At 48.2% G+C, this 21,907-nt stretch overlaps 10 non-coding genes and 4 pseudogenes across 10 annotated transcripts; all 14 read right to left on the reverse strand.

The window, feature by feature from the left end:
* Positions 1-760: 760 nt before the first annotated feature.
* LOC141217913 (U2 spliceosomal RNA) lies at positions 761-951 on the reverse strand. The gene has a single exon (XR_012286683.1). It is a non-coding gene; the product is annotated as a U2 spliceosomal RNA (small nuclear RNA).
* Positions 952-2,068: 1,117 nt separating this feature from the next.
* Positions 2,069-2,249, reverse strand: LOC141218382 (U2 spliceosomal RNA; annotated as a pseudogene).
* A 794-nt stretch (positions 2,250-3,043) lies between these two features.
* LOC141218433 (U2 spliceosomal RNA) lies at positions 3,044-3,135 on the reverse strand (annotated as a pseudogene).
* Positions 3,136-4,259: 1,124 nt separating this feature from the next.
* Positions 4,260-4,450, reverse strand: LOC141217914 (U2 spliceosomal RNA). Its single transcript, XR_012286684.1, has one exon. It is a non-coding gene; the product is annotated as a U2 spliceosomal RNA (small nuclear RNA).
* A 1,122-nt stretch (positions 4,451-5,572) lies between these two features.
* Positions 5,573-5,763, reverse strand: LOC141217915 (U2 spliceosomal RNA). The gene has a single exon (XR_012286685.1). It is a non-coding gene; the product is annotated as a U2 spliceosomal RNA (small nuclear RNA).
* A 1,124-nt stretch (positions 5,764-6,887) lies between these two features.
* Positions 6,888-7,078, reverse strand: LOC141217916 (U2 spliceosomal RNA). Its single transcript, XR_012286686.1, has one exon. It is a non-coding gene; the product is annotated as a U2 spliceosomal RNA (small nuclear RNA).
* Positions 7,079-8,199: 1,121 nt separating this feature from the next.
* Positions 8,200-8,390, reverse strand: LOC141217918 (U2 spliceosomal RNA). Its single transcript, XR_012286688.1, has one exon. It is a non-coding gene; the product is annotated as a U2 spliceosomal RNA (small nuclear RNA).
* Positions 8,391-9,510: 1,120 nt separating this feature from the next.
* Positions 9,511-9,701, reverse strand: LOC141217919 (U2 spliceosomal RNA). The gene has a single exon (XR_012286689.1). It is a non-coding gene; the product is annotated as a U2 spliceosomal RNA (small nuclear RNA).
* A 1,120-nt stretch (positions 9,702-10,821) lies between these two features.
* Positions 10,822-11,012, reverse strand: LOC141217920 (U2 spliceosomal RNA). Its single transcript, XR_012286690.1, has one exon. It is a non-coding gene; the product is annotated as a U2 spliceosomal RNA (small nuclear RNA).
* A 1,119-nt stretch (positions 11,013-12,131) lies between these two features.
* On the reverse strand, positions 12,132-12,322 carry LOC141217921 (U2 spliceosomal RNA). Its single transcript, XR_012286691.1, has one exon. It is a non-coding gene; the product is annotated as a U2 spliceosomal RNA (small nuclear RNA).
* Positions 12,323-13,445: 1,123 nt separating this feature from the next.
* LOC141217922 (U2 spliceosomal RNA) lies at positions 13,446-13,636 on the reverse strand. Its single transcript, XR_012286692.1, has one exon. It is a non-coding gene; the product is annotated as a U2 spliceosomal RNA (small nuclear RNA).
* A 1,121-nt stretch (positions 13,637-14,757) lies between these two features.
* Positions 14,758-14,948, reverse strand: LOC141217923 (U2 spliceosomal RNA). Its single transcript, XR_012286693.1, has one exon. It is a non-coding gene; the product is annotated as a U2 spliceosomal RNA (small nuclear RNA).
* A 1,119-nt stretch (positions 14,949-16,067) lies between these two features.
* Positions 16,068-16,238, reverse strand: LOC141218342 (U2 spliceosomal RNA; annotated as a pseudogene).
* A 5,566-nt stretch (positions 16,239-21,804) lies between these two features.
* LOC141218395 (U2 spliceosomal RNA) lies at positions 21,805-21,902 on the reverse strand (annotated as a pseudogene).
* Positions 21,903-21,907: the final 5 nt, after the last annotated feature.

Consider the following 21,907-nt stretch of genomic DNA (forward strand, 5'->3'; position numbering starts at 1 on the left):
GAAGGTGGCTGCTGCTGTGCGCAGGTATATAAAGGCTCAGAGCCTATTATGACACGCGCAGCCAGCGTTCCATTGCCACATTCCGTCTACTGCAGGCGGGATACCTGGATGGCTGAATGTCACTGAGAAGCTCACAGAGACCGCCATAAGCAACAGTTTAAAAGAATGCCACAGACTAATCAACCAAACTTTTTGGGTTGGTTTCTCTTTTATATTCTGCAGTCATTAAATGAAAGAAGTCAGTGTTCCAGCAGAGGGAGACAACGTTTCAGAAAAGGCATTGTAGCAAACCAAAAAAGAAATTTTAAGCGCAGCAGAGTAACCAGCTCACATACCTGTTAGCTCAGGTGAGTTTAAAAGGCTGCTGTTGATAACAAGGGCATTTGCTAAATAGATGGTGTGTGTGCAACAATATACTGAAAGGTCAATTATATTGTGCAGCTTATCTCACCACCTGTAGTTATTTAGGTGAAAGCTCCAAAATGCTTGCCTAATATGTCTGTTTATCCAAAAGGAAGTATAGAGGGAGAGCTAGATAGATAGCATTGCATTACATTACATTACATGGCAATGCAATGCACAGTTGCTGAAGTTGAACCAAAATGAGCTTGTCATCTGGCTTCTGCAACTTTTAACATGAAAAATCCAATGAGGAGAAGAAAAGCAAAGCCAAAGAGACCATCCCAAAATCCGACAAACAAGCAAAATGTACAAAAAGCATTGAATTCAATTCTTTCTGATTTTAGAAACTGCATTAAAGAAGGGGTGCACCGGTCCTGGAGATACTGCAATACCAGGTCAATGCGTGGAGTGGACAGAGCAAGCTCTTTTTCCATCTCCCTGTTCTAAAAATCCATTTAATATATGGTCCCCAGATAGGGGACGTATCAGATATTAAACTGATAAGAACAGATACTACACTTGATCTTAGCCAAAAGGCCGAGAAGCGATAACCAGAATTGGTTTCCGACTACGGTGCCACCCAAGGATTCTGAAAAGTCCATTTGTGGAGATGGCCACCTGGACTCCCGTTAAGAAGACATGCTGTCAACCTCTAGATCCCTCACATGCCTGCACTTTTCGGCTTGCTGCTGCTGCAATCCACGCGTTTTAGATCTGCATAACTCCACCTCTTTTAGCACAGTACCCTCAACCCCCGGCTGTTCCCACCCGCCTCAACACCGTTGGAAGGGAGGAGAACCAATTAAGGCGGGGGGGGGGTGGAACGAGCAGCTGTCTACCCTTAGCAGGAGGGTTGCTGATTAATTACCTCTCCTGCTGCTGCTGCTGGCTGTCCAGCAGCAGACTGAAGGTGGCTGCTGCTGTGCGCAGGTATATAAAGGCTCAGAGCCTATTATGACACGCGCAGCCAGCGTTCCATTGCCACATTCCGTCTACTGCAGGCGGGATACCTGGATGGCTGAATGTCACTGAGAAGCTCACAGAGACCGCCATAAGCAGCAGTTTAAAAGAATGCCACAGACTAATCAACCAAACTTTTTGGGTTGGTTTCTCTTTTATAGTCTGCAGGCATTAAATGAAAGAAGTCAGTGTTCCAGCAGAGGGAGACAACGTTTCAGAAAAGGCATTGTAGCAAACCAAAAAAGAAATTTTAAGCGCAGCAGAGTAACCAGCTCACATACCTGTTAGCTCAGGTGAGTTTAAAAGGCTGCTGTTGATAACAAGGGCATTTGCTAAATAGATGGTGTGTGTGCAACAATATACTGAAAGGTCAATTATATTGTGCAGCTTATCTCACCACCTGTAGTTATTTAGGTGAAAGCTCCAAAATGCTTGCCTAATATGTCTGTTTATCCAAAAGGAAGTATAGAGGGAGAGCTAGATAGATAGCATTGCATTACATTACATTACATGGCAATGCAATGCACAGTTGCTGAAGTTGAACCAAAATGAGCTTGTCATCTGGCTTCTGCAACTTTTAACATGAAAAATCCAATGAGGAGAAGAAAAGCAAAGCCAAAGAGTCCATCCCAAAATCCGACAAACAAGCAAAATGAACAAAAAGCATTGAATTCAATTCTTTCTGATTTTAGAAACTGCATTAAAGAAGGGGTGCACCGGTCCTGGAGATACTGCAATACCAGGTCAATGCGTGGAGTGGACAGAGCAAGCTCTTTTTCCATCTCCCTGTTCTAAAAATCCATTTAATATATGGTCCCCAGATAGGGGACGTATCAGATATTAAACTGATAAGAACAGATTTTTTTTTTTTTTTGCGAAAGCCCGAATTCGTGTACAAAACCCGAGTGCGCTTAAAAAAGTGACAAGTGCCACAAAAAAAGTGCACTAGGATGCTGGTCTTCTTGAAACCCTCTCCAAAAGGAGAAGGGTCCCCCAAACCATTCCCCGTCCCTCCGAGCCAAAAGGCCACAGCGAGGAACAGGGACAAAAAGCCACCTCCAGCCGAAGCCAGAGGCGACCCAATCTTACCCCCAGCACCTGCCCGAGTTCTCACCCGAGCAAGGCACTGGGAGCCAAAGACTGTGCTCCCCTCCCGGAAGAGGGGAGCCAACAACGCTCTCCTCCCGAAAGAGGAGAGCCAGGGGGGTTCAGGGGGGAGCGGAACCTGATGGCCACACACTCCCCCCCTAGACCTGCCAAGAGAGGAACCCGTAAGGGAACCGCATCCCGACAAAATCCTAGTAGGACGTGACACACGTGAATAAGTGGACACACAGTGACAAAGAAATTAAATAAATAGTGAAGGTTTCACAGTATAATACTGCCCGGACCTTCGACCGGGAATTGAAAAATTCCCCATCCTAAGGCCAGAAGGCCCGGAATAAGGGTGTGTGCGAAGAAAGAAAATTTGAAGTGCTTGTGCAAATGTGCCATAAACTCAAGTGGGGTTCCCAATCCCAGTGAGTTAAGGCACCCCAGGGTCACCACTCCTGGGGCACTTCACACTTCGGGCTTTCGATCTTCCCCGGCCCAATGGCGTCGATCCTGGGGGGCCATGCTTTCCACCAGATGACTATATTAGCCACCTGGCGTACTAACAAGCGCCTAAACCCCAGTGTGCATAATGTATCAATCTACTAGGGCGGCCAACATCCAAAACCGCCTTTTCGAAAGATACTACACTTGATCTTAGCCAAAAGGCCGAGAAGCGATAACCAGAATTGGTTTCCGACTACGGTGCCACCCAAGGATTCTGAAAAGTCCATTTGTGGAGATGGCCACCTGGACTCCCGTTAAGAAGACATGCTGTCAACCTCTAGATCCCTCACATGCCTGCACTTTTCGGCTTGCTGCTGCTGCAATCCACGCGTTTTAGATCTGCATAACTCCACCTCTTTTAGCACAGTACCCTCAACCCCCGGCTGTTCCCACCCGCCTCAACACCGTTGGAAGGGAGGAGAACCAATTAAGGCGGGGGGGGGGGGGGTGGAACGAGCAGCTGTCTACCCTTAGCAGGAGGGTTGCTGATTAATTACCTCTCCTGCTGCTGCTGCTGCTGGCTGTCCAGCAGCAGACTGAAGGTGGCTGCTGCTGTGCGCAGGTATATAAAGGCTCAGAGCCTATTATGACACGCGCAGCCAGCGTTCCATTGCCACATTCCGTCTACTGCAGGCGGGATACCTGGATGGCTGAATGTCACTGAGAAGCTCACAGAGACCGCCATAAGCAACAGTTTAAAAGAATGCCACAGACTAATCAACCAAACTTTTTGGGTTGGTTTCTCTTTTATAGTCTGCAGGCATTAAATGAAAGAAGTCAGTGTTCCAGCAGAGGGAGACAACGTTTCAGAAAAGGCATTGTAGCAAACCAAAAAAGAAATTTTAAGCGCAGCAGAGTAACCAGCTCACATACCTGTTAGCTCAGGTGAGTTTAAAAGGCTGCTGTTGATAACAAGGGCATTTGCTAAATAGATGGTGTGTGTGCAACAATATACTGAAAGGTCAATTATATTGTGCAGCTTATCTCACCACCTGTAGTTATTTAGGTGAAAGCTCCAAAATGCTTGCCTAATATGTCTGTTTATCCAAAAGGAAGTATAGAGGGAGAGCTAGATAGATAGCATTGCATTACATTACATTACATGGCAATGCAATGCACAGTTGCTGAAGTTGAACCAAAATGAGCTTGTCATCTGGCTTCTGCAACTTTTAACATGAAAAATCCAATGAGGAGAAGAAAAGCAAAGCCAAAGAGTCCATCCCAAAATCCGACAAACAAGCAAAATGAACAAAAAGCATTGAATTCAATTCTTTCTGATTTTAGAAACTGCATTAAAGAAGGGGTGCACCGGTCCTGGAGATACTGCAATACCAGGTCAATGCGTGGAGTGGACAGAGCAAGCTCTTTTTCCATCTCCCTGTTCTAAAAATCCATTTAATATATGGTCCCCAGATAGGGGACGTATCAGATATTAAACTGATAAGAACAGATACTACACTTGATCTTAGCCAAAAGGCCGAGAAGCGATAACCAGAATTGGTTTCCGACTACGGTGCCACCCAAGGATTCTGAAAAGTCCATTTGTGGAGATGGCCACCTGGACTCCCGTTAAGAAGACATGCTGTCAACCTCTAGATCCCTCACATGCCTGCACTTTTCGGCTTGCTGCTGCTGCAATCCACGCGTTTTAGATCTGCATAACTCCACCTCTTTTAGCACAGTACCCTCAACCCCCGGCTGTTCCCACCCGCCTCAACACCGTTGGAAGGGAGGAGAACCAATTAAGGTGGGGGGGGGGGGTGGAACGAGCAGCTGTCTACCCTTAGCAGGAGGGTTGCTGATTAATTACCTCTCCTGCTGCTGCTGCTGCTGGCTGTCCAGCAGCAGACTGAAGGTGGCTGCTGCTGTGCGCAGGTATATAAAGGCTCAGAGCCTATTATGACACGCGCAGCCAGCGTTCCATTGCCACATTCCGTCTACTGCAGGCGGGATACCTGGATGGCTGAATGTCACTGAGAAGCTCACAGAGACCGCCATAAGCAACAGTTTAAAAGAATGCCACAGACTAATCAACCAAACTTTTTGGGTTGGTTTCTCTTTTATAGTCTGCAGGCATTAAATGAAAGAAGTCAGTGTTCCAGCAGAGGGAGACAACGTTTCAGAAAAGGCATTGTAGCAAACCAAAAAAGAAATTTTAAGCGCAGCAGAGTAACCAGCTCACATACCTGTTAGCTCAGGTGAGTTTAAAAGGCTGCTGTTGATAACAAGGGCATTTGCTAAATAGATGGTGTGTGTGCAACAATATACTGAAAGGTCAATTATATTGTGCAGCTTATCTCACCACCTGTAGTTATTTAGGTGAAAGCTCCAAAATGCTTGCCTAATATGTCTGTTTATCCAAAAGGAAGTATAGAGGGAGAGCTAGATAGATAGCATTGCATTACATTACATTACATGGCAATGCAATGCACAGTTGCTGAAGTTGAACCAAAATGAGCTTGTCATCTGGCTTCTGCAACTTTTAACATGAAAAATCCAATGAGGAGAAGAAAAGCAAAGCCAAAGAGTCCATCCCAAAATCCGACAAACAAGCAAAATGAACAAAAAGCATTGAATTCAATTCTTTCTGATTTTAGAAACTGCATTAAAGAAGGGGTGCACCGGTCCTGGAGATACTGCAATACCAGGTCAATGCGTGGAGTGGACAGAGCAAGCTCTTTTTCCATCTCCCTGTTCTAAAAATCCATTTAATATATGGTCCCCAGATAGGGGACGTATCAGATATTAAACTGATAAGAACAGATACTACACTTGATCTTAGCCAAAAGGCCGAGAAGCGATAACCAGAATTGGTTTCCGACTACGGTGCCACCCAAGGATTCTGAAAAGTTCATTTGTGGAGATGGCCACCTGGACTCCCGTTAAGAAGACATGCTGTCAACCTCTAGATCCCTCACATGCCTGCACTTTTCGGCTTGCTGCTGCTGCAATCCACGCGTTTTAGATCTGCATAACTCCACCTCTTTTAGCACAGTACCCTCAACCCCCGGCTGTTCCCACCCGCCTCAACACCGTTGGAAGGGAGGAGAACCAATTAAGGCGGGGGGTGGGGGGGTGGAACGAGCAGCTGTCTACCCTTAGCAGGAGGGTTGCTGATTAATTACCTCTCCTGCTGCTGCTGCTGCTGGCTGTCCAGCAGCAGACTGAAGGTGGCTGCTGCTGTGCGCAGGTATATAAAGGCTCAGAGCCTATTATGACACGCGCAGCCAGCGTTCCATTGCCACATTCCGTCTACTGCAGGCGGGATACCTGGATGGCTGAATGTCACTGAGAAGCTCACAGAGACCGCCATAAGCAACAGTTTAAAAGAATGCCACAGACTAATCAACCAAACTTTTTGGGTTGGTTTCTCTTTTATAGTCTGCAGGCATTAAATGAAAGAAGTCAGTGTTCCAGCAGAGGGAGACAACGTTTCAGAAAAGGCATTGTAGCAAACCAAAAAAGAAATTTTAAGCGCAGCAGAGTAACCAGCTCACATACCTGTTAGCTCAGGTGAGTTTAAAAGGCTGCTGTTGATAACAAGGGCATTTGCTAAATAGATGGTGTGTGTGCAACAATATACTGAAAGGTCAATTATATTGTGCAGCTTATCTCACCACCTGTAGTTATTTAGGTGAAAGCTCCAAAATGCTTGCCTAATATGTCTGTTTATCCAAAAGGAAGTATAGAGGGAGAGCTAGATAGATAGCATTGCATTACATTACATTACATGGCAATGCAATGCACAGTTGCTGAAGTTGAACCAAAATGAGCTTGTCATCTGGCTTCTGCAACTTTTAACATGAAAAATCCAATGAGGAGAAGAAAAGCAAAGCCAAAGAGTCCATCCCAAAATCCGACAAACAAGCAAAATGTACAAAAAGCATTGAATTCAATTCTTTCTGATTTTAGAAACTGCATTAAAGAAGGGGTGCACCGGTCCTGGAGATACTGCAATACCAGGTCAATGCGTGGAGTGGACAGAGCAAGCTCTTTTTCCATCTCCCTGTTCTAAAAATCCATTTAATATATGGTCCCCAGATAGGGGACGTATCAGATATTAAACTGATAAGAACAGATACTACACTTGATCTTAGCCAAAAGGCCGAGAAGCGATAACCAGAATTGGTTTCCGACTACGGTGCCACCCAAGGATTCTGAAAAGTCCATTTGTGGAGATGGCCACCTGGACTCCCGTTAAGAAGACATGCTGTCAACCTCTAGATCCCTCACATGCCTGCACTTTTCGGCTTGCTGCTGCTGCAATCCACGCGTTTTAGATCTGCATAACTCCACCTCTTTTAGCACAGTACCCTCAACCCCCGGCTGTTCCCACCCGCCTCAACACCGTTGGAAGGGAGGAGAACCAATTAAGGCGGGGGGGGGGGGGGTGGAACGAGCAGCTGTCTACCCTTAGCAGGAGGGTTGCTGATTAATTACCTCTCCTGCTGCTGCTGCTGGCTGTCCAGCAGCAGACAGAAGGTGGCTGCTGCTGTGCGCAGGTATATAAAGGCTCAGAGCCTATTATGACACGCGCAGCCAGCGTTCCATTGCCACATTCCGTCTACTGCAGGCGGGATACCTGGATGGCTGAATGTCACTGAGAAGCTCACAGAGACCGCCATAAGCAACAGTTTAAAAGAATGCCACAGACTAATCAACCAAACTTTTTGGGTTGGTTTCTCTTTTATAGTCTGCAGGCATTAAATGAAAGAAGTCAGTGTTCCAGCAGAGGGAGACAACGTTTCAGAAAAGGCATTGTAGCAAACCAAAAAAGAAATTTTAAGCGCAGCAGAGTAACCAGCTCACATACCTGTTAGCTCAGGTGAGTTTAAAAGGCTGCTGTTGATAACAAGGGCATTTGCTAAATAGATGGTGTGTGTGCAACAATATACTGAAAGGTCAATTATATTGTGCAGCTTATCTCACCACCTGTAGTTATTTAGGTGAAAGCTCCAAAATGCTTGCCTAATATGTCTGTTTATCCAAAAGGAAGTATAGAGGGAGAGCTAGATAGATAGCATTGCATTACATTACATTACATGGCAATGCAATGCACAGTTGCTGAAGTTGAACCAAAATGAGCTTGTCATCTGGCTTCTGCAACTTTTAACATGAAAAATCCAATGAGGAGAAGAAAAGCAAAGCCAAAGAGTCCATCCCAAAATCCGACAAACAAGCAAAATGAACAAAAAGCATTGAATTCAATTCTTTCTGATTTTAGAAACTGCATTAAAGAAGGGGTGCACCGGTCCTGGAGATACTGCAATACCAGGTCAATGCGTGGAGTGGACAGAGCAAGCTCTTTTTCCATCTCCCTGTTCTAAAAATCCATTTAATATATGGTCCCCAGATAGGGGACGTATCAGATATTAAACTGATAAGAACAGATACTACACTTGATCTTAGCCAAAAGGCCGAGAAGCGATAACCAGAATTGGTTTCCGACTACGGTGCCACCCAAGGATTCTGAAAAGTCCATTTGTGGAGATGGCCACCTGGACTCCCGTTAAGAAGACATGCTGTCAACCTCTAGATCCCTCACATGCCTGCACTTTTCGGCTTGCTGCTGCTGCAATCCACGCGTTTTAGATCTGCATAACTCCACCTCTTTTAGCACAGTACCCTCAACCCCCGGCTGTTCCCACCCGCCTCAACACCGTTGGAAGGGAGGAGAACCAATTAAGGCGGGGGGGGGGTGGAACGAGCAGCTGTCTACCCTTAGCAGGAGGGTTGCTGATTAATTACCTCTCCTGCTGCTGCTGCTGCTGGCTGTCCAGCAGCAGACTGAAGGTGGCTGCTGCTGTGCGCAGGTATATAAAGGCTCAGAGCCTATTATGACACGCGCAGCCAGCGTTCCATTGCCACATTCCGTCTACTGCAGGCGGGATACCTGGATGGCTGAATGTCACTGAGAAGCTCACAGAGACCGCCATAAGCAACAGTTTAAAAGAATGCCACAGACTAATCAACCAAACTTTTTGGGTTGGTTTCTCTTTTATAGTCTGCAGGCATTAAATGAAAGAAGTCAGTGTTCCAGCAGAGGGAGACAACGTTTCAGAAAAGGCATTGTAGCAAACCAAAAAAGAAATTTTAAGCGCAGCAGAGTAACCAGCTCACATACCTGTTAGCTCAGGTGAGTTTAAAAGGCTGCTGTTGATAACAAGGGCATTTGCTAAATAGATGGTGTGTGTGCAACAATATACTGAAAGGTCAATTATATTGTGCAGCTTATCTCACCACCTGTAGTTATTTAGGTGAAAGCTCCAAAATGCTTGCCTAATATGTCTGTTTATCCAAAAGGAAGTATAGAGGGAGAGCTAGATAGATAGCATTGCATTACATTACATTACATGGCAATGCAATGCACAGTTGCTGAAGTTGAACCAAAATGAGCTTGTCATCTGGCTTCTGCAACTTTTAACATGAAAAATCCAATGAGGAGAAGAAAAGCAAAGCCAAAGAGTCCATCCCAAAATCCGACAAACAAGCAAAATGAACAAAAAGCATTGAATTCAATTCTTTCTGATTTTAGAAACTGCATTAAAGAAGGGGTGCACCGGTCCTGGAGATACTGCAATACCAGGTCAATGCGTGGAGTGGACAGAGCAAGCTCTTTTTCCATCTCCCTGTTCTAAAAATCCATTTAATATATGGTCCCCAGATAGGGGACGTATCAGATATTAAACTGATAAGAACAGATACTACACTTGATCTTAGCCAAAAGGCCGAGAAGCGATAACCAGAATTGGTTTCCGACTACGGTGCCACCCAAGGATTCTGAAAAGTCCATTTGTGGAGATGGCCACCTGGACTCCCGTTAAGAAGACATGCTGTCAACCTCTAGATCCCTCACATGCCTGCACTTTTCGGCTTGCTGCTGCTGCAATCCACGCGTTTTAGATCTGCATAACTCCACCTCTTTTAGCACAGTACCCTCAACCCCCGGCTGTTCCCACCCGCCTCAACACCGTTGGAAGGGAGGAGAACCAATTAAGGCGGGGGGGGGGTGGAACGAGCAGCTGTCTACCCTTAGCAGGAGGGTTGCTGATTAATTACCTCTCCTGCTGCTGCTGCTGCTGGCTGTCCAGCAGCAGACTGAAGGTGGCTGCTGCTGTGCGCAGGTATATAAAGGCTCAGAGCCTATTATGACACGCGCAGCCAGCGTTCCATTGCCACATTCCGTCTACTGCAGGCGGGATACCTGGATGGCTGAATGTCACTGAGAAGCTCACAGAGACCGCCATAAGCAACAGTTTAAAAGAATGCCACAGACTAATCAACCAAACTTTTTGGGTTGGTTTCTCTTTTATAGTCTGCAGGCATTAAATGAAAGAAGTCAGTGTTCCAGCAGAGGGAGACAACGTTTCAGAAAAGGCATTGTAGCAAACCAAAAAAGAAATTTTAAGCGCAGCAGAGTAACCGGCTCACATACCTGTTAGCTCAGGTGAGTTTAAAAGGCTGCTGTTGATAACAAGGGCATTTGCTAAATAGATGGTGTGTGTGCAACAATATACTGAAAGGTCAATTATATTGTGCAGCTTATCTCACCACCTGTAGTTATTTAGGTGAAAGCTCCAAAATGCTTGCCTAATATGTCTGTTTATCCAAAAGGAAGTATAGAGGGAGAGCTAGATAGATAGCATTGCATTACATTACATTACATGGCAATGCAATGCACAGTTGCTGAAGTTGAACCAAAATGAGCTTGTCATCTGGCTTCTGCAACTTTTAACATGAAAAATCCAATGAGGAGAAGAAAAGCAAAGCCAAAGAGTCCATCCCAAAATCCGACAAACAAGCAAAATGAACAAAAAGCATTGAATTCAATTCTTTCTGATTTTAGAAACTGCATTAAAGAAGGGGTGCACCGGTCCTGGAGATACTGCAATACCAGGTCAATGCGTGGAGTGGACAGAGCAAGCTCTTTTTCCATCTCCCTGTTCTAAAAATCCATTTAATATATGGTCCCCAGATAGGGGACGTATCAGATATTAAACTGATAAGAACAGATACTACACTTGATCTTAGCCAAAAGGCCGAGAAGCGATAACCAGAATTGGTTTCCGACTACGGTGCCACCCAAGGATTCTGAAAAGTCCATTTGTGGAGATGGCCATCTGGACTCCCGTTAAGAAGACATGCTGTCAACCTCTAGATCCCTCACATGCCTGCACTTTTCGCCTTGCTGCTGCTGCAATCCACGCGTTTTAGATCTGCATAACTCCACCTCTTTTAGCACAGTACCCTCAACCCCCGGCTGTTCCCACCCGCCTCAACACCGTTGGAAGGGAGGAGAACCAATTAAGGCAGGGGGGGGTGGAACGAGCAGCTGTCTACCCTTAGCAGGAGGGTTGCTGATTAATTACCTCTCCTGCTGCTGCTGCTGCTGGCTGTCCAGCAGCAGACTGAAGGTGGCTGCTGCTGTGCGCAGGTATATAAAGGCTCAGAGCCTATTATGACACGCGCAGCCAGCGTTCCATTGCCACATTCCGTCTACTGCAGGCGGGATACCTGGATGGCTGAATGTCACTGAGAAGCTCACAGAGACCGCCATAAGCAACAGTTTAAAAGAATGCCACAGACTAATCAACCAAACTTTTTGGGTTGGTTTCTCTTTTATAGTCTGCAGACATTAAATGAAAGAAGTCAGTGTTCCAGCAGAGGGAGACAACGTTTCAGAAAAGGCATTGTAGCAAACCAAAAAAGAAATTTTAAGCGCAGCAGAGTAACCAGCTCACATACCTGTTAGCTCAGGTGAGTTTAAAAGGCTGCTGTTGATAACAAGGGCATTTGCTAAATAGATGGTGTGTGTGCAACAATATACTGAAAGGTCAATTATATTGTGCAGCTTATCTCACCACCTGTAGTTATTTAGGTGAAAGCTCCAAAATGCTTGCCTAATATGTCTGTTTATCCAAAAGGAAGTATAGAGGGAGAGCTAGATGGATAGCATTGCATTACATTACATTACATGGCAATGCAATGCACAGTTGCTGAAGTTGAACCAAAATGAGCTTGTCATCTGGCTTCTGCAACTTTTAACATGAAAAATCCAATGAGGAGAAGAAAAGCAAAGCCAAAGAGTCCATCCCAAAATCCGACAAACAAGCAAAATGAACAAAAAGCATTGAATTCAATTCTTTCTGATTTTAGAAACTGCATTAAAGAAGGGGTGCACCGGTCCTGGAGATACTGCAATACCAGGTCAATGCGTGGAGTGGACAGAGCAAGCTCTTTTTCCATCTCCCTGTTCTAAAAATCCATTTAATATATGGTCCCCAGATAGGGGACGTATCAGATATTAAACTGATAAGAACAGATACTACACTTGATCTTAGCCAAAAGGCCGAGAAGCGATAACCAGAATTGGTTTCCGACTACGGTGCAACCCAAGGATTCTGAAAAGTCCATTTGTGGAGATGGCCAACTGGACTCCCGTTAAGAAGACATGCTGTCAACCTCTAGATCCCTCACATGCCTGCACTTTTCGGCTTGCTGCTGCTGCAATCCACGCGTTTTAGATCTGCATAACTCCACCTCTTTTAGCACAGTACCCTCAACCCCCGGCTGTTCCCACCCGCCTCAACACCGTTGGAAGGGAGGAGAACCAATTAAGGCGGGGGGGGGGGGGTGGAACGAGCAGCTGTCTACCCTTAGCAGGAGGGTTGCTGATTAATTACCTCTCCTGCTGCTGCTGCTGCTGGCTGTCCAGCAGCAGACTGAAGGTGGCTGCTGCTGTGCGCAGGTATATAAAGGCTCAGAGCCTATTATGACACGCGCAGCCAGCGTTCCATTGCCACATTCCGTCTACTGCAGGCGGGATACCTGGATGGCTGAATGTCACTGAGAAGCTCACAGAGACCGCCATAAGCAACAGTTTAAAAGAATGCCACAGACTAATCAACCAAACTTTTTGGGTTGGTTTCTCTTTTATAGTCTGCAGGCATTAAATGAAAGAAGTCAGTGTTCCAGCAGAGGGAGACAACGTTTCAGAAAAGGCATTGTAGCAAACCAAAAAAGAAATTTTAAGCGCAGCAGAGTAACCAGCTCACATACCTGTTAGCTCAGGTGAGTTTAAAAGGCTGCTGTTGATAACAAGGGCATTTGCTAAATAGATGGTGTGTGTGCAACAATATACTGAAAGGTCAATTATATTGTGCAGCTTATCTCACCACCTGTAGTTATTTAGGTGAAAGCTCCAAAATGCTTGCCTAATATGTCTGTTTATCCAAAAGGAAGTATAGAGGGAGAGCTAGATAGATAGCATTGCATTACATTACATTACATGGCAATGCAATGCACAGTTGCTGAAGTTGAACCAAAATGAGCTTGTCATCTGGCTTCTGCAACTTTTAACATGAAAAATCCAATGAGGAGAAGAAAAGCAAAGCCAAAGAGTCCATCCCAAAATCCGACAAACAAGCAAAATGAACAAAAAGCATTGAATTCAATTCTTTCTGATTTTAGAAACTGCATTAAAGAAGGGGTGCACCGGTCCTGGAGATACTGCAATACCAGGTCAATGCGTGGAGTGGACAGAGCAAGCTCTTTTTCCATCTCCCTGTTCTAAAAATCCATTTAATATATGGTCCCCAGATAGGGGACGTATCAGATATTAAACTGATAAGAACAGATACTACACTTGATCTTAGCCAAAAGGCCGAGAAGCGATAACCAGAATTGGTTTCCGACTACGGTGCCACCCAAGGATTCTGAAAAGTCCATTTGTGGAGATGGCCACCTGGACTCCCGTTAAGAAGACATGCTGTCAACCTCTAGATCCCTCACATGCCTGCACTTTTCGGCTTGCTGCTGCTGCAATCCACGCGTTTTAGATCTGCATAACTCCACCTCTTTTAGCACAGTACCCTCAACCCCCGGCTGTTCCCACCCACCTCAACACCGTTGGAAGGGAGGAGAACCAATTAAGGCGGGGGGGGGGGTGGAACGAGCAGCTGTCTACCCTTAGCAGGAGGGTTGCTGATTAATTACCTCTCCTGCTGCTGCTGCTGCTGGCTGTCCAGCAGCAGACTGAAGGTGGCTGCTGCTGTGCGCAGGTATATAAAGGCTCAGAGCCTATTATGACACGCGCAGCCAGCGTTCCATTGCCACATTCCGTCTACTGCAGGCGGGATACCTGGATGGCTGAATGTCACTGAGAAGCTCACAGAGACCGCCATAAGCAACAGTTTAAAAGAATGCCACAGACTAATCAACCAAACTTTTTGGGTTGGTTTCTCTTTTATAGTCTGCAGGCATTAAATGAAAGAAGTCAGTGTTCCAGCAGAGGGAGACAACGTTTCAGAAAAGGCATTGTAGCAAACCAAAAAAGAAATTTTAAGCGCAGCAGAGTAACCGGCTCACATACCTGTTAGCTCAGGTGAGTTTAAAAGGCTGCTGTTGATAACAAGGGCATTTGCTAAATAGATGGTGTGTGTGCAACAATATACTGAAAGGTCAATTATATTGTGCAGCTTATCTCACCACCTGTAGTTATTTAGGTGAAAGCTCCAAAATGCTTGCCTAATATGTCTGTTTATCCAAAAGGAAGTATAGAGGGAGAGCTAGATAGATAGCATTGCATTACATTACATTACATGGCAATGCAATGCACAGTTGCTGAAGTTGAACCAAAATGAGCTTGTCATCTGGCTTCTGCAACTTTTAACATGAAAAATCCAATGAGGAGAAGAAAAGCAAAGCCAAAGAGTCCATCCCAAAATCCGACAAACAAGCAAAATGAACAAAAAGCATTGAATTCAATTCTTTCTGATTTTAGAAACTGCATTAAAGAAGGGGTGCACCGGTCCTGGAGATACTGCAATACCAGGTCAATGCGTGGAGTGGACAGAGCAAGCTCTTTTTCCATCTCCCTGTTCTAAAAATCCATTTAATATATGGTCCCCAGATAGGGGACGTATCAGATATTAAACTGATAAGAACAGATACTACACTTGATCTTAGCCAAAAGGCCGAGAAGCGATAACCAGAATTGGTTTCCGACTACGGTGCCACCCAAGGATTCTGAAAAGTCCATTTGTGGAGATGGCCACCTGGACTCCCGTTAAGAAGACATGCTGTCAACCTCTAGATCCCTCACATGCCTGCACTTTTCGGCTTGCTGCTGCTGCAATCCACGCGTTTTAGATCTGCATAACTCCACCTCTTTTAGCACAGTACCCTCAACCCCCGGCTGTTCCCACCCGCCTCAACACCGTTGGAAGGGAGGAGAACCAATTAAGGCAGGGGGCGGTGGAACGAGCAGCTGTCTACCCTTAGCAGGAGGGTTGCTGATTAATTACCTCTCCTGCTGCTGCTGCTGCTGGCTGTCCAGCAGCAGACTGAAGGTGGCTGCTGCTGTGCGCAGGTATATAAAGGCTCAGAGCCTATTATGACACGCGCAGCCAGCGTTCCATTGCCACATTCCGTCTACTGCAGGCGGGATACCTGGATGGCTGAATGTCACTGAGAAGCTCACAGAGACCGCCATAAGCAACAGTTTAAAAGAATGCCACAGACTAATCAACCAAACTTTTTGGGTTGGTTTCTCTTTTATAGTCTGCAGGCATTAAATGAAAGAAGTCAGTGTTCCAGCAGAGGGAGACAACGTTTCAGAAAAGGCATTGTAGCAAACCAAAAAAGAAATTTTAAGCGCAGCAGAGTAACCAGCTCACATACCTGTTAGCTCAGGTGAGTTTAAAAGGCTGCTGTTGATAACAAGGGCATTTGCTAAATAGATGGTGTGTGTGCAACAATATACTGAAAGGTCAATTATATTGTGCAGCTTATCTCACCACCTGTAGTTATTTAGGTGAAAGCTCCAAAATGCTTGCCTAATATGTCTGTTTATCCAAAAGGAAGTATAGAGGGAGAGCTAGATGGATAGCATTGCATTACATTACATTACATGGCAATGCAATGCACAGTTGCTGAAGTTGAACCAAAATGAGCTTGTCATCTGGCTTCTGCAACTTTTAACATGAAAAATCCAATGAGGAGAAGAAAAGCAAAGCCAAAGAGTCCATCCCAAAATCCGACAAACAAGCAAAATGAACAAAAAGCATTGAATTCAATTCTTTCTGATTTTAGAAACTGCATTAAAGAAGGGGTGCACCGGTCCTGGAGATACTGCAATACCAGGTCAATGCGTGGAGTGGACAGAGCAAGCTCTTTTTCCATCTCCCTGTTCTAAAAATCCATTTAATATATGGTCCCCAGATAGGGGACGTATCAGATATTAAACTGATAAGAACAGATTTTTTGATTGAATATATCTTTTATTAGCACTAAAAATAAGTTAACAGACAGTGTACTGTGCCGCAGCCCAGTACACACAGAATTCTACATCATATTTACATAGCATGAGGATACGACGCACTAACTAGACACATCACACCCCTATGCTACACAAAACACTCAATCTGAAAGAAAAAGCATGTCAATCAATACAGTACGACGAACCGTGATAAGGGATGGGGATTGGGAAAAAGGGGATGGGGAGGGGAAAATCACAGGCCCGAAGCTTTATTGATAGACAAGACACATAAGGGGAGAGGGGGAGGAGGGGTTTAGTCCTCATCCTCGTCCTCCGGACCGTCCACGATGGAATAGTCTCTGAGCAGGCTGTGGATCAGCCTGCGGCAGTCCTGGATGGACATCCTCTCCCTCCTCAAGATGAGCCGGTTCCTGGCGACCCAAACGGCATCCTTGAAGCAGTTCATAAGGCGCCAAGCCTCCTGGATGGCTCCGACGGTATGAACCCCAGGGAAGAGTCCGTAAAGCACAGAATGGTGCGATAGGCTCGCCCTGGGGACAGAGTTCCTCAGGTCGTCCTCAAGGGCAGTCAACAGGCGCTGTGCAAATCCGCAGTCCCAAAAAGTGTGCAAAGATGTTTCCTCCACGAAGGGGCACCTTGGGCAGTACCGGGTCTTGCACAGGTTCCGGGCATGCATGAATGACCGGACGGGCAGTCCGCCCTGAATCGCCATCCACGACAAGTCCTTGTGCCCGTTGGTCAGCCTGTCAGACGACACATTTGTCCACACAGTCTCCAGCGTGTCCTGGTGAAGTCCTGTGATGTTCTCCATGTCATCCTTGGCTCTGATGAGCTTGTGGATAGTTTTGGGCTTCCACAAGTCGGGCTTGAGTCCCTCCAGTTGATGTTCCCCCACAAATCGAACGACGTCTCCGTAGAACCATGGCGTCGTCCAGTTGTAGGGGAAGGAGCTGTCCCACTTGTCCCAGCCGAGTCGCCTCCAAAGAGGAAGCAGGAAGAAGCGAGACATGGACCTGCCCGCGGAGCCATTCTTGACTTGCAAAGTCCGGCGGACACAATCACACACAAAAGAGGATCGCAGGAGGGTGGGGATATCTGGAACGCCCTTCCCACCCTTGCGAGGCTCCTTGTACATGACGGCCCGCCTGACTCTGTCCATCTTGGATCCCCAGACAAAGTGAAACACTGTCCTGGTAATGGCCCTGCACACAGTGACGTGAGGGGGCCTGGCCTGCGCCGTGTACTGCAAGACGGGCAGGACCTCATTACGCAGGACGAGTGCCTTACCCTCACAAGTGAGGTGTCTGAGGCTCCAGAGTCCGATCCGTTGCTTCACCTTGGCCAAGCGTTCTTGCCAGGACTTGAGGGCCGCTCCTTCCTTCCCGAACCAGACTCCCAGCACCTTGAGGAAATCCGGTTGAATGTTGAAGGGGAAGGGGGCGGAGGAGGCCGGCTGCCAATCCCCGAAGAGCATGGCTTCCGACTTCCTGCAGTTGACTTTGGCCCCTGAAGCCCGGCCGAACCTCTCACACGTCTGGACGAGGGCGTCGACTGAATCACGATCAGCGCAGAAGACGGTGACGTCGTCCATGTAGAGCGAGCACTTGACCTCGTGTCGTCCCGGACCCGGTGCGGTGATCCCTCTGATCTCTCCATTCTGCCGGATAGCCTCTGCGAAGAGTTCTATAACACAAACAAAAAGAAGAGGTGATAGAGGGCAGCCTTGTCTGACCCCAGAGAGGACAGGGAAGGGGTCAGTCTTCCAGCCGTTCACCAACACCGAGCTGTGGATATCAAAATACATCAGACGGACATACGAACAAAACATGTTACCCAAACCTAACCGGTGCAGAGCTCGGCCCATGAACTCGTGGGAAACCCGGTCGAAGGCCTTCTCCTGATCCAAGGAGACCAGGGCCGCGTGTGCGCGGCGGACCTTGATGTACTCGACCGTGTCCCGCACGAGAGCGAGGCTGTCTGCGATGCGACGTCCAGGGATGCCGCAGGTCTGGTCCGGGTGGATGATCCGTCCGATGACCGTCTTAAGTCGTGTCGCCATCGTCTTGGCCAGGATCTTGTAGTCCACGTTGAGCAGAGTGATGGGACGCCAATTCCTCAGGTCGCACCTCTCTCCCTTCCGCTTGTACAGGATCGTGACCATTCCTTCCCTCAAAGATGGAGGCATTCTACCCTCCACCACCATCTCCTCGTACAGGTCCAACAGGTCCGGACAGATGAGGTCTCCCAGCGCTACATAGAGCTCCGCTGGAAGACCATCACTGCCCGGGGTCCTGCCGGTCCTAAAGGATTTAGCGGCAGAGAGCAATTCGCCCACCATCAGAGGTTTGTCCAAGGCTGCCGTGCCTGCAGGATCAAGATGGTTAGTGATACCTGACAGGAACTTATCAGCAGCGTCGGGGTCGGTAGTCTTGTGGGAGTAGAGTTCGCTGTAGAAGTCGCTGACGACCCTCATCACGTCCTCCTTCCCACGTCGCATGTTTCCGCTCTCGTCTCGCAGCTCGTTCAGGGGCGTGTGACCGGCATGAAGTTTCCTGAAAAAGAATGAGTTACATTTCTCACCCTTCTCCAGATTCTCCACTTTGGAACGGAAGATGATTCGCTTGGACTCCTCCTCAAAGTGCCTTTTCAGGCTCTTCTTGGTCTCCTCCAGCTCCTCTCTCACGTCCCAGCCGCAGTGAAGAAGGTCCTGCAGCGACCGCAGCTCGCGCTGCAGCCCTCTGAAGTCCCTCCTCTTCTCACACGCCTGTTGTCGACCCTTGGCCTGAAAGAAACAGCGAAACTCAAGTTTAACATATTCCCACCAATCAGAGACTGTTTGGAAGCTACCCTTGTAGGACTGCCACATTGCGTAGGCTGCTCTCAGCTCCTCCACGACTTCATCCTGAGCCAGCAGAGCACAATTCAGCTTCCAGGAGCCGGGGCCGGACGGAAAACCGTCGCCGAGGACACCTTGTAAGTGAATGGCTCTGTGGTCGGAGAAGAAGCAGGGGACCATCGAGTGCCTACTCTGCCTGACTGCCCGAGAGGTGAACACAAAGTCAATCCTGGAGCGGAGTGAGCCATCGGGTCGGCTCCACGAATAGTTCGTGGAGCCTCTCCCCATGGAGCCCACCACGTCCTGAAGAGAGGCCTCGGTTACCATCTCGATGAGCAGCTTGGACGTGATGTCCAACTTGGCAGATGTGCCAGAACTACGACCATCCTCCTCGATGGGGCAGTTGAAATCCCCGGCCATCACTAAGGTCCTGGTGGTGGCAAGCTGAAGCCGCAGGGTCTGGAAAAGCTCCAAACGCTCATTCTTCAGTGGGGACGCATACACGTTGATGAACCTGACAGGTTCTCCCGCCCAGTTGCCATCTACAACAAGAGCCCTGCCGCAGATGAGCTCCTGGACGGACTCAAGCGTGAATGCGCCCCCCCTGATCAGAATTGCGACCCCCGCAGACTTGCAGTCACCCCCACCGGACCAGTAGGATGGACCGTGGGACCACTCCCTGGCCAGATGTTTGAAGGACCTAGAGGAGGGAAGGGAACATTCCTGCAACATATAAACATCACACAACTGGGAAGTAAGGAAGGCATAAATAGTCTGACGTCTGAACTTGTCCTTGATGCTCCTGACATTAATGGAAAATAAGTTAATATTAGCCATCATGTAGGGAAAAAAGAAAAAGTTAGCGCAGGCAATACACCTTAGTTACCACTCCGGTCGGGTGGTCCCTCGTCGGTGTTGACTGCTGGTGACGGGATCACCAGCAGGCCCTCTTCCTCCATCTGGTCAAGCAGCGCGGCCTCGATCTCGGCGACCACCAGTTCCTCCTCTTCTGGCTCGGCCACCAGGGTCTCAACCATGTGCTCCATCTCTTCTGGCTCAGGGAGGGTATCCTCCTTTTCGCCTACGAAATCCAGAATCTTCTTTTTGGAGGATTCAGTAGCAGGGCTGTCCTCCACCTTCCTCTTTCCCCGGGTTGGAATTGGGGAGACAAGAAGGGGAAAATCCTCCTCGGAATAGATAGCGGCAGGTGGAGGAAAGGTTAATTCCACCGCTACCATGGTCTGGGGAGGGAGAGTGGCTGCCGGGGCAGGGGAAAGGACACCTGCTGAGGAGTAGGGGAAGGAGGAAGAGGAGGTGGAATCCTCAGCAGGGGTGGCCGGGGTGGGGGGGGATTGGACGGGGGTGGCAGGGGGAGGGATCGAGAGAGGGGTGACAGAACTCTTACCCTCCTTTGACTTTTTCTTCTGCTTCGGAGCTGCTGGGACCGTCGCTGGGGCTTTGGCCACCGACTCCTTGACCGCTTTGGCCTTGGTCGTCTCGGCCTTGGCCGCTGGGGCCTTGGTCGTCGCGTCCTTGACCTTCACAGGCCTGGTCGTCGGGGCCTTGTCCTCCGGAGCTGGGGTCGTCGCAACCACCGATGCCCAGGATCTCTCACGCTTGGGGCAATCCTTGTACAGATGAGCCGCCAGCCCACACAGGTTGCAGGACGTCTTCTTCGGGCAGTCCTTCGAGCTGTGTCCCGTCACTCGACAAATCCTGCAGGCATCCTCCTTGCAGTCCTTCATCTCGTGGCCGTTCTTGCCGCATCTCCTGCAGTTCCGCGGCATGTCCGGGTAATAGATGAGGCCGTAGGAGTTGCCCAGGGAGAATGTCGGGGGCAGGTGCCGAAGTCCGTCTGAGTACGCCAGGTCCCTGTGAAGTCTAACGGTCACCGACCACTTACCTGTCCAGAAGCCGAGTCCATTCAGGATGTGAGAGGGTTCCTTCACAACCAAACAGAAGAGTCTCAGGAAGGTACAGATGTCTTGGCCTGGGGTGTGCGGGTTGCGCATGGAGACCGTGATCCTCCTTTCGTCCCTCTGGATAGGGCAGCTACCTGTAAAGGCAGAGAAAGAATTATCCGGTCCTTTTGCGCTTACCATTTCCCAGAACCTCCTGCAGGTGTTCACAGTGGCGAAGGTGACGAAGAAGATCCCCGTCAAGAAGGTCTGGATGCTGAGGGTGTCCGACCTGGAGAAGCCTCGATCCAGCAGCATCTTCTGGCAGAACACGTCCGAGGACATGTCCAGCACCCTCCCATCCACTTCCTTCAGCTTCAGGGCCACCGTCTGCCGCATCCATGGCTCCAGGGCTGGAGCTTCGTGGCGGGGCTTCTGGGGTCCCTTCTGCTGGCCAGTCGTGGAGGCAGAGTCCTTGGGGTCAGAATCGGCTCCTGGCTGGGCCCTCCTGGCTGTCCCCTGCTCCAGGCTCTTCTTTTCGGCCTTCCTCGCAGCGCTTGCCATGGCTTTCCTCCTGCAGTTACTTCTTGGAGCTGGATCTGGAACTCTTCCCGGAATGGGTGGAGCTATGCAGATTCTTCTCCCGTCGTGTTCTGGACAAATTCCCCGAAAGGTCTTTGTCTCGATGATTTTCTTCCTCGAAGATTCCACAGGACAGCCCGATTCTTCTCCGAGTCTTCGTCTTCTTCTGGATTCTTTAGAGCTTCTTCCTCCCACCGATATCCGCCTTCCTTCTCCGATGTCAGCTGGGCTCCGAAGCTCTTCTCCTTCAGAGTTCGATCGCTCTCGTCAAGTGTAGATCGTAGCTCTTGTGTTCTTAAAAGAACAGATACTACACTTGATCTTAGCCAAAAGGCCGAGAAGCGATAACCA

Source organism: Phyllobates terribilis, unplaced genomic scaffold (genome assembly GCF_046119375.1).
Source record: "Phyllobates terribilis strain yellow unplaced genomic scaffold, ASM4611937v1 Scaffold_249__1_contigs__length_2872098, whole genome shotgun sequence".
Lineage (NCBI taxonomy): Eukaryota > Metazoa > Chordata > Amphibia > Anura > Dendrobatidae > Phyllobates > Phyllobates terribilis.